The following is a 12,500-nucleotide window of genomic DNA, read 5'->3' as shown; positions in this document are numbered from 1 at the left end:
GTATACACCGTTCATTGGATAAAACAGGGGAGGGTAAGCGGTGCCCCTTGATATATCTAAGGCTTTTGACAGGGTATGGCACGATGGTCTTCTAAGGAAAATTAGATCATATGGAATCACTGGAAGAATTTATAATGTAATTAACTCCTTCTTAAGTAATAGAAAAATCAAAGTTGTCCTCGACGGTCGTACATCTAAACAATATGACATAAATGCGGAAGTACCTCAGGGGTCTAGCCTTGGACCTCTATTATTCCTGATATTCATAAATGACCTCCCTGATAAATTTGTTTCGGAGATGGGTGTATTTGCCGATTGCACTACTCCCTATAACAGATATGAGGGGAAAACAAACAAACACATATCCAAGGAAATGGCAGAAACACTAGAGGCTGGCCTCCAATCTGTAGTGGAATGGGGACAAAAATGGATGGTCAAATTCAATGCTGCTAAGACTAAGCTTGTGCCCTTCAATAACCACAAGAAACCTTCTCTACCATCAATAGCAATGGCCAGGAACACATTGCCTGAAAGTACTTCTTTTAAATTCCTCGGCCTAACGTTTACAGGGAATATGAACTGGAATAAATATATTGAGAGCATTGCCAAGGCTGCTGCAAGGAAGGTTGGCTCCCTCTACCGTGCTAGAAAACTACTTACGCCTGACAGTATCTTATACCTCTTTAAGGCAACCATTCGCCCCTGTATGGAGTACTGTTGTCACATCTGGGCTGGTGCATCTGCTGCTTGTCTCTCATCCTGGGCAGGGTTTAAAAGAGAGTCGCCAACCTGATAGGTCCTGAACTGTCATCTAGTCTTCAGCCTCTGTCCCATAGACGAGATGTTGCATCCCTCTGCCTGTTATACAAATAATTTAATGGTGAATGCTCTGACGAACTGCAAACACTTGTACCTCCCCGACGTAACTACCCCCGACAAACCCGACAAGCTACTAAGTCTCATCCCTTTACAGTGGAGATCCCTAGGTGCAAGAAAGCCTTTTACTCCAATAGTTTCTTCCCCAGAACTGCGGGTCTTTGGAACTCCCTTCCGGGATTCTGCTTTCCCAACTGCACTGATATGCAGAAGTTCAAGTGTAATGTTAACAACCATCTTTCTACTCTTCTCCCTTCATAATGACCCCGCTAATTAAGTCCCCAATAGTAGCCCCCTGCTTAAAAGTGGTACTGTGTGTTGTTTGGGGTGAAAATTGAATTAAAAAAGAAATTGAAGCATTGTATGGTATAGGTATGTAGAAGAGATCTAGAAGGTTATCACAATGCGAGGAAAAATGAATTTTTAATTTTTTCACTCTTTCATCCAGCATGCTTTGAATAGATCCGTTACACCCACCATTTGAAAAGGGGAATTCTTCCGAAATATAATGGATTATGTCATGCACCACATAAGTTAAACATTTGTACTTCATAAAATTGAATATATATATTTATATATTGTGATAGCCTTCTAAATCTCTTCTACTTATTTGCAAATGTTATCGAAAACACTGGAAAATACTAAAAATTTGGGAGACATTTGGTCATCCTAAATCTGGGAAACAGCGCCGATTGTAATCAGTAAACAGTTTTTGATTATTACCTGTGTTAGACGTCCTAATAAGCACATTATAATTCCGGTTTGGATAGTATATTAATCTCTAAATATTTTACTGTAGAGTTGTTATTTTTCCTTATTACTGAAAAACACATGTGCGTATATTTTCTAAGACGTAAACACACGCTTGGTGTAATCTTTAGGTTTTAGCTTTGCTGTTAGTTCAAAATCAATATATATTTATTCAGCCTTGGGAGATTTTGTTTAAAAAAATCACATGGAAAAGACAAAAGAATCGATATGGCATCGGACAATCGGTACAAAGTTTGTATGTTTCCGATTCCTTGTACCGATTAGGATATATCGTCCAAACACTAATATAAAGACTCTGTACACACAGCTCAAAGATCAGGTATAGATTCGTCAGAATTATTTAATTACTAACAAATTATATTATTTTTTCTCCAATACATGTAGCAATTTGTATAGTATTTTAATTGTAAAACAATATTTACTTGTAGTGCAGAATAACTGGATGAATATCACATCGAGGATACAACAAGCTTTTACATTCAATTTATAAACCAAACTTAACCGTTTGCTTCACTATAACTTGTCGCATCTATTATATTAGTCGACCCGACTCGTTGTTTTCGTGCACTTTCTCTCTCACAAACGTGATGCTGCCCGCATCAATCTTTTTTATTATGCATATTTTAATCTAATATATAAAATGCCATAAGTCTGTCTGTCTGTCTCCATATTTAATAATTCTATCTATGTCTAAACTAAAAGTCGGAAGGCGATTTCAAATAATTGCTGTTGTTTTTATGTCGTACTTTAATGTGTCTTTAGCCGGTTGAAATAGTTTTTAACGGGTCAAAAATGTGTAAAAATTGAAAAAAAAAAGGTTATACAATGTGTACATACATCTCAGTCTATTTTACTGGGGGCCATGTTGGTACAATGGAAACGTCTCCAGCGTTGAATCGAAGAGTTTTGTTTTCGGTTTCGATTCTACCTGATTGCACCCAAGTGTTTTTTTTTTTTTTTTTACTTTTTTAAATTAGGACTTAGTAAAAAAATATATGGAATCTACGTTAATGAAAATACCATATTAAGCATATGTTTATACCTTGGCAAGCTCCCCCAACCATCTTGTAGTCATATATATATATATATATATATATATATATATATATATATATATATATATAAGCGATAAAGAACAACCACAGCATTCGCGCAAGAGCCTGAAGAGTCCTAGAGTATTCAGTATAGCTTAATCGCCATATATATTTTATAAATTACTAACTAGCTCTACCTACGTATTGAGCAGTTTTGAAGTAAATACTTAAAGTTTACGCGTAAATCTATACTTTCGTATATTAAGTTTATATGAGTAAATTAAGTATGTATATATATATATTCATATATATATATATATATATATATATATATATATATATATATATATATATATATATATATATATGGGTCTTTCCCTGTTCATCTGTTCCAGCTCGTTTGACTAGTTGGCCTAGTTTCTTCAAAATTCACTCTGTTGATATCCAGAAATAAATAGCTTCAAATACAGTTACTTTCTGCAAAGAACAGCAAGCTCTGGGTCTCTATTTTTGCACATTGTGTTCCGTCTACGTAGTTTTTGAGAATGTGTATCGTTTGTCTTAGCGATGTTTATCTTTCGTATGTTACTGCCTTACATCAAATTGATTTATGCACTGTCTTGAGCGATTGTCATGAACAAAATATAACATACCTTTTTTGTATTATTCTGACTAATATTATCATTTTGGTTCGTTTCGTTTGCACAACTTTTCGGCCGATGTAACCTCCAACCATCTCCAGGTGCATTTACATTGGATCTTAATGGTTAAATAGTGGTTTTTTTCTGCTTTACCAACTAACATAGGCGTAAGATATAAAAAACACAAATAGCGCCAAGTCTAAACTTTTTTATATATTATAAATAAATCAGGGTCAATTTGGTTTTTTTATGGGGGTGGAAGAGACGAAATTGAACCGGATTTATTAAAAAAAAAAAGAAATACACTTAGTGCTATTTGAGTTTTGAATTTCTAACGGTTGTGTTCGTTGAGCAAGCACAAAAACAAATTACACTACCCACCAGTTACATCCAGTGTGAATACACCTGAAGATAGTAGGAGGTTACAGCTGCCGAAAAGTTGTGAAACAAACAAGCAAGATGAGAATTATAATCAAAATATTATTAAAAGAATTATCAATCCTCATCTCCAATATTATTCTTTCATCATACCAACGTATAATATATTTTAGAATTACATAGTGGTGTGTTATATTAATAGTTTTCTAAAGAATAAAAGCCCACATATAAAACATATTTAGACACGCAGTGTTCTAAGCATAACAAACACAACCACTCCATCGATTTGTGTTGCAAAAAATAGCAAAACGCAACAAGCCATGTAAATACACAAAATATATTGCATCTACATCTCTGGATGTTTGTCCTAACTTATTCTTAATTTGGGCGTGCTAGGCATTATCAGCTTCTCCGCAGTTATGTCGTTCGGGGTGGGGACAGAAATGCAACAGGGGAATGTTTTTTTTTTCTGTCCAGACAAAGGAAATTGTCATGCACTTTCTGCATCGTTAAGACGTTAAATCATGAAGTAACAATAACTCCTCTCCGTTTCTTATAACATTAGAAAGAATTAATGTTATTCATAAGTTTAAATACCTTTTTGACAGAATGTAATCCATTCACAAATGTGAACGTATCTGCCTGCCTCACTGTGTGTTCGTGTCTGTGTGTCTGTGGACATTTCTTACGTAATAACTCTGCCAATTTTAAGTCTACATACTCGAAATTAGATATGCAGGGTACTGAGATTGGGGAGAATCTTTGTAATCCGTTTTTGGCCAGAAATTTGTCTGTTAAGGGGTCAAACTTCAACGATTTGACCTTTGAGAACTGTACCAAACCCCATCGCCAATTTTGTGTATAAAAAATAGACATTTTAGGTATAGGTTGCTTGGACATAGGACTAACTTAATAACTTGATTTGAACCCAAAGCAAAAAATGTTAAAGGATCATAGTAGAGGGGCAAAGTTTAAAAACATTAACCGCTATTTGTTTTTTGCCCAACATACACCTCTAAACACCCGGGCAATGCCGGGCTGAAATACTAGTTCTAATAATAATCTTCCTAATAATACGACTAAAAGTATATTACAACTACTACAATTATAAATAACAATAGCTACATTGGTTTTAAGACCACCTCTCATCCTACCGGCTTGCCATGTACCTTGTAAACACGTTCGATTTACCACCATCTCAAAAAAGAATTAACGTGGTATTTTTTCTGTGGAGACGAAAACAAAGATGGTACTTATTTTGCATGTCAGGTTGAAGCTGTGTAAGAGTTAGGATTTTTTCTATAAATATATTTGCATTCTTATTGATGACTGTTAGTGGCAGAATTAATTATCATCGAAAGCGAGTGCAGAATTAGTCTTCAAAGTTTTGTTTTTCGTTCTTTTTTTCTTTCGAATGTAAGTGTAGAGAATGGCAACAATAACCTGGTTGCCAATTCTCATGATAAAATATTAGAAATTTATTCAGAATATAAGTAGAATACAGTGTGAGTCACGGGAAACGGAGGTTTTCAAAAGGTACCCTTCTCTCGTTCAGTAAAGGATAGGCGTGTGTAAGGTAGTCTTTAAACCTGCTCTCCTGCTACTGTGGAAGCTAACTGTGGAAAGCGACTTATAATTTGTGCTCGTAAAAATGGCAATAATTTTTCACTTTTACATATTCCATAAAGACATACTTAATTAAATAGTTTTTTTTTTAATGTACATTATAATAATTGTGTTGAAATATTTGCTTGGTTTTGTTTAAAAAAAATACATCTCCCGTGACTTACCTTGTATAAGTCAGGGTTAGTCAAAATTAGAAACGTGTGAGATTATAGTTAGCTACTGTAATTCCTTGTCCTCGGTCGTGACTGCGATCGCAATCGGTTACAAGGCAAATTAGTCACTTCACTTTCATTGTCCCCCACTGTTTCTATCGTGAAGCGATTATTGAAATGAAATATAAGTTAAGGATATTAATGAAAAATAAGCAATTAGTATTACAACATTTTGAAGATATAAAAAACACAAAAATATTTATTTATAGTTTCAATCACAAAATCAAAAGAATAAAAGTGTTTTATTTTATTTAAACTCTTATAAATATATTTTTTAATAAAATATAAAAATACGTTTATAACAATGAAAGTTATATGTTGATAAAAATATAAAGATGAAATTTTCGCAATCAAAATAAGTAATTACATTATTAAAATCAAAATAACAAAATTTCAGACACTATAAAAAAGGTATTTATTATATAATTTTTCTAAACTAGCTTAAAACAAGATTTTTTAATAGTTTTATCTTTTGTTTTTAAATCACACAAAATGCGTTTTTAATAAGTTTTTGTAAAATACTAATTTCAATAAATCTTTTTAAAAATAAAACCAAAAAATATTTTCACTTATTATTGGATAAAAGAACAATCGCAAGAACTTAATAAAAAAAGTAAGTACAGCGGAGATATTGGCGTGAAAGAAAAAAAGGAGTCTACTGGTTTGCTTTGTCATTGCTTCCGCTAGTAGTCACGCCGGGATTTAGAAAGTACGGTAGCTGACTATAACTAAGTTTGGAACAGTTGCTTTACCATGAAAATCTCAGTGCTCACATCGTTTTTAATCAGCTGTTTATTTGTCATTTCAGGTGAGTCAATCAGCCAACTTATTTTCTCTCAAAGTTGTAAGTTAATTCAACCGTAAAAAAGAACGCTTCTGTGAATAACTTTAGAATCTGAAAAAGATCATTTCTTTGATTGAAAAGCACGCTTTTGTTCGTGTGGATAAGGTATGTTCACTTTTAATTTACGCATTTTTCCTCGAATTATGATTGGAGATGTGTAGGGTGTCAATTACCATAAAAAAAACAATAAGAACTGATAAACCAAGTAAATACATTATTTAATTAATTGGAATTCCTATTGAGATGAGTATTTTCTATTATTTATTATTTTATTTATTTATTGCGGACTAGCATCCTCATCTTCATGTCGTATTTTCACGATGTTTCCGCCAACTATTCCTCGGGCTTCGTCAGGTGGTTTACCGAGACGGGATAGGAATGCCGATCTTCTAACTGTATCCTCCGCCAGTACTGCCTTCCATAGTTGTTGTTCGGGCTTCGTGGCGCAGTGGATAGAGATGTTGAATAGTAACTGTAACCGTTGTCGTTAGATGGCGGTTTCAATCCTACCCAAAGCCGGCTTGAGACTTACTTGACCAAAACCTGGTCAGAGGACAACAACTATGGAAGACAGTGATAGATATGGATGAACTTAGGATATTCTGTGTTCCTATTTCGTCGCAGTTAACCATCTTATGGAAGCTACAGGAATAGTTGGTCGAGATGTCGTAAAACAACAACTATAAGATGGGCATAATTGTCCGCAAAAATATAAATGGTTAAACAATTAAATACATATATAAACCAACGTGTTCTGCAGAGAAATATTTTGTTTTATTCTGTCATTCGCCACTGAACAAAGTCTCGTGTTACGATGATTCCAAGTAACTGCTCTTTGAAACCGACCCGTGTTATGTTAGTATCTGAGGAACTATTGTTGTTTATCTGCAGATAAATTGTTCAGCTGATCGCGTTAAACATCGTTCGTTTATTCTCTGTAAAACATTTATTAGTTTTACTCCGTGGACGATCATTACATTTTGAAAATAACTTAACAAAACAAGACATGTTCACGCCGCACTTTAGAAGAAAAAAAATCATGTATTTTATAGCTCTATTTTTTTTCTATTTAATTGTGTCAGCCGAAAGGGGAACAATCGCTTCGCTTAGTGTTTTGTGCACAACTGAAAGGAATTGTCCACAAGGAACAAATGGGAAAAAAATTTTGTTAAAATATACAGGAGAAAAGGACTAAATCTACTTTTAGAAAGAAAATAAAATGAATTAAACGGCCTTGTGTCAACTCCCTGTTATCATTATTTATTCCACTATCTGACTGTTCAATAATGACCTTTGCGAGTATGACCTTTCAACCTAAATATTTAAAAAGATCAGGTCCATTGTGCAACACTAAAAAAAATACAGGACGTCTGTGAATATTTGTATATGCTTAATCATATGGAAATACATTTCTGGTTTTCTTTTTATCGAATTCGCGACGAACTTGAGAAAAATTGTCACATTTGAGAATTTTCTGGGAAGTTTAATGAAATTAGTGCTGAACATGGCAAGAAATTTTATTTTAATGAGGAAATAACGTTTTAAATAAAAAAAATGGAATCATGGCATGTTGGCAGAAAATTGTAAGACTAGAAAAATTGAGAATTGCAACCAGATAAGAAGGTTAAGAAAACAAATGTTGTTTATACTGACAATTCTGTTTTTCATTTCGTATTATTTAAGTCATGTAAACGGTGCCTAAGAAATAAAGGTCAGAATTAATATTCGGATATTTTTCTTACATTGCTTACGCTGCATCTTATTTAATCGACAATTATTATATACTAGTTGCCCGGGTGTTTGTAGGTGTGTGTATGGGGGGTGTAAGTAATAACCCTGAAAGGATGTTAAAAAAAATCAGAAAACCAAAACCAAAAAAAAAAAAAAAGAGCGAAAAAAAACCCGCCGTGTGTATAGGAGGGGGGGGAAAGTAAACTAAAGAATAAGCGAAGTAAAAAAAATAAAGAAACGTTAACTGGGTGTTTAAAGATGTAAAAGAAAAAAAAGTTCTGGTCGTGTGGCTGGATTGAACCTGGCGCCCTTGACACGCTGGTGAAACAAACTCCAACCACTTAACCGTCTAGGCCAAGAGTAAGAGCAACTGATTATAGTGTTAAAATAATGCTTATAACGCGAGTGAAAGAGGTTTTATTGACAGATAGCCACTAAATGAGGTCATCGCGAGAGCGTTACGAGATGACGTAGCAGTAGTTTATTTAATGCATGAAAGTTTTTTGGGATTTGTTTACTTTGTTTTAATGCGGTGCAGTTTTCGCTTCCCCAAGATGAGGTGAAGGGGGGCGGCTCCCCAAATGAAAGGGGGTTAGCAATTGTTCGATATAAGTTCGTTCTCTGGATTGTGACATGTGCTGCTCCTGCTGTATTAAACGTTACAAGGAAGCATGAAATACCGTACACAATTATCAGAATAAATATACACCTGTGTTTATATAGAGAGATTTTTGTGGGTGTAATAGTTTTCGGTTACGATTATATTATTTTTAGAAAATTGCTTGTTGAAGCAAGGCGCTTCTTTGAGCGCTAATTTTGACGCTTAGTTTTGTATGCGTTAATATTGATCAGTTAATATTTGCCCTCGTAGCATCATGTTGTCAATGTCGGAGGAGAGAAACTCGGGTAGATATTCGTCGTTTTTAGCCTTTGACCTGTTTCCATATATGGTAGTGTCGTCTTCATACATATAAAGAAAATGAACTTAGAGTGATGTTAGGAAGACCATTGCTTTAGAAAAGAAAAATACGTCTATGTTTGACCCACTTGGTCCGCCAAGAGCAGTATCATCAAGAGATCATATCGAAAAATTAAACGGAGAATTATAATAACTTATATTATATAATTCTTAATAATGTTTTCATTTCTTATCACCCACCCGCAAGCGCATACATCTATAACCATTTAGAAAATCCACATACATATACATATACTATATTGTCCATAAAATCTGTTCATAAATTGGCGGGTATATATGAATGCCTCTATTTTCTGTTTGACGTGTTATACATTTAATTGTTCCTAAGATGTTGACTGTATTAATATTTGAAGTGTATATGTGATCGGCTCGTGATGAGTGTATAAACAGGACGCATACCATTTGTGATAGACAGGCGTTACAGTTCTATTTGGTGGTTTAGCATTTACTAATATAGAAACATATCATATCCATCTGGGTTGATATTGATTTGAAGATCCTTGGCAAACAAAGATTCGAACAGCCTGAAGTCATTGTTGCATTTACGGCAGGTTTATTTATTTCTCCATTGTAAAGCTGCACGCTGGTCAAAGATTTTTTTTATCGACATTTTCCGACTGTCTCTCCTGCTCAGAGACACTACGGTCAATGAACGGTCTCTGCAACTTAGATTAACGACTATCATTTCTGACTGCCACCTCCTGACTATTTTCTACTTGTCTCTCAAACTATCGCGTTACGTTATTACCTTTCAAAGACACAAATAGGATTGCCCGGCATTTGTTTTTCCAGCTAACATTCTAACACTTATTGCATTTCTAATAGATTATAATCCTAAAAATACCGTTCGCCTGGATACATTCTCTTCTTCAACTCGGACAAACTATCTAACATCATACCGAAATAATAGCATGCCCTGCAGATACACGCAATAACACGGCTATTATGCATACGCATAAATTATGCTCACCGTAAAAAATGTTGGACATAAAATTCATTCACCTTCCCGGCTACTGCCAGGACACAGGTAAGCCAGTCAATATGAAAATCTTCATAATGTCTAATTTCATGTTCTTTTTATGGCAATATCTAATATTCCGTATTTTTTATCTAGTGTTAGAATTATTGCCCACTCAAAATGCATTAAATTCTTTGCAATCTGATAATTTTAATGTTTTTTTAGGTTCAAAAAGAGTGTGCCTGTCAAACTTTTTTTTAAAGACATTAAAATACAGAATATATTACAATTCTTCCGTTATTTAAAATTCATAAGAATCAATTACTTAATACTTAATAGTAAAATAGTGCCTTACAGATATATGAACACACACACATATATATATATATATATATATATATATATATATATATATATATATATATATATATATATATATATATATATAAATATATATATATATATGTATATATATATATATATATATATATATATATATATAATGAGAAATATGGGAATAGTATTCCGACAAAATAGAGAAATAAAAAGGAACACACCATATTATGTGTTCATCAACGTTTCGTCTTTATTTCGAGACTTACTCTGGATGAATGAAGTAAAGAAACAAAAAATAACAAATATTTTGTACTGGTATTTTTTGTTTCTTAATTTCATTCATACAGAGGAAGTCTCGAAATAAAGAAGAAACGTTGATGAACACTAATACGGTTTGTTCCTTTTTATTTCTCTCTCTCACCCTCTCTCACTCTATCTCTCTCAATATATATATAAATATATATATATATATACATATATATATATATATACCAATAACCGTTTTCTGATTGACTTTTAAGCTCCTTTTGACATGTTTACATTCATCACCGTTTTCGATACCCTCTCTCTCTCTCTCTCTCTTTTACTCTCTCTCTCTCTCTTTTACTCTCTCTCTCTCTCTCTCTCTCTCTCTCTCTCTCTCTCTGTCTCGGTGTCTTTCTATTGCTGTATTCTCAACTGTTTCGAAAACCGGAAAAATAAATATAATTACTATATATTTCTGTACCTTTTTTATTTAAAATTTTCTCTATTCCTAATAGTTTGATGTTCATGATTTTACAGTTGCAACCAATGTGTACCTTTTTATTTCATTTTCTGCATAGTAAACTTAAAACTTTGTAACGTCTGACGAAATTATCGGATCGATAATTCGATTTCGGTAGTGAAAACATGTGTAACCAAAATAGACTCCGTGGCTTGGTGGGGATTCCCTTTTCTATACCCGGCAACCTCTTTCCCACAGAAGAGACATAGCGTGCCTGTCATTGTTCTATCGTTATTTCCATGGCAGGTGCTCGTCTGAGCTCCATTTTCTGGTCCCCCCTCGCCAAGTTTTCTCAAAAAAACACCCGACTATTTGAAACCACCGTCAATAATTTTCCCCACTCCCTATATGTGCCTAAATCAAAACGTAGATACCATGAACAAAGATTGTTTCTTAGAACTGCACGCCTGTGGAACTCTGTTCCGCTTGCCCGTTTCCCTCCCGACTTCAACCTGGATGTCTTCAAGTCCAACACAAACAAATTCCTGATGAACCTCTCCCCATAAGTAATGACACCTTACTAATTCTCCAATACTATTGCTACACTATCCCTTTGATTACTGAACACACAATAAACCTTATCCCTCAGTGGCCATTGGGCCTTGATAAGTGGTGAACTCCATGTAATAAAAAAAGAGAAATATAAAGGAACATACCATATTATTTGTTCATCAACGTCTCGTCTTTATTTCGAGACTTCCTCTGGATGAATGAAGTAAAGAAACAAAAAATAACAAATCTAATAAAAAAACAAGCAGATAAAAACCGATATATATATATATATATATATATATATATATATATATATGTGTGTGTATGCGTGTGTGTGAGTGTGTGTAGAATTTGACAGTAGTAGCGTCATCCTAGGCACTAATACTCGCTTGATAACCTAAAGAGGTTGTGAGACAATTTTCTTTAAGGAGGCATTTGGATTGATTACAACAGTTTCATGTTTTTATTTTTCTGTTCCCCAGATTATATTATGAAAAACAAAATGAGACGATATATCATGTCAAAATATATTACTATGATTGACACATTTTATAGCTGTAAAAAAGTGCTAAAATAGGCTCTGGATGATGAGCAATCCTCGAACATTGCGACCTTGCGTGCAAAATTCTATACAACCCACTACACAATTCAGGTCATCTTTAAAACATGCTTTCATTTGTGGAATTCTGATCAAGAATCGTTGCTTTACTTCGGTGATATGACGGGAACTAGTGTGTCAATCGTGATTATGTCGTATAGAGTTAATACTACTACCACTACTACTACTTTTGCACTACCATCACCACTACTATATCTACTATTATTACTACTACTACTAACAACAACAACAATAATA

This window comes from Euprymna scolopes, chromosome 30, assembly GCF_053919585.1.
Source record: "Euprymna scolopes isolate OS-2025 chromosome 30, ASM5391958v1, whole genome shotgun sequence".
Classification (NCBI taxonomy): Eukaryota; Metazoa; Mollusca; class Cephalopoda; order Sepiida; family Sepiolidae; genus Euprymna; species Euprymna scolopes.
This window is presented reverse-complemented; position numbering follows the sequence as displayed.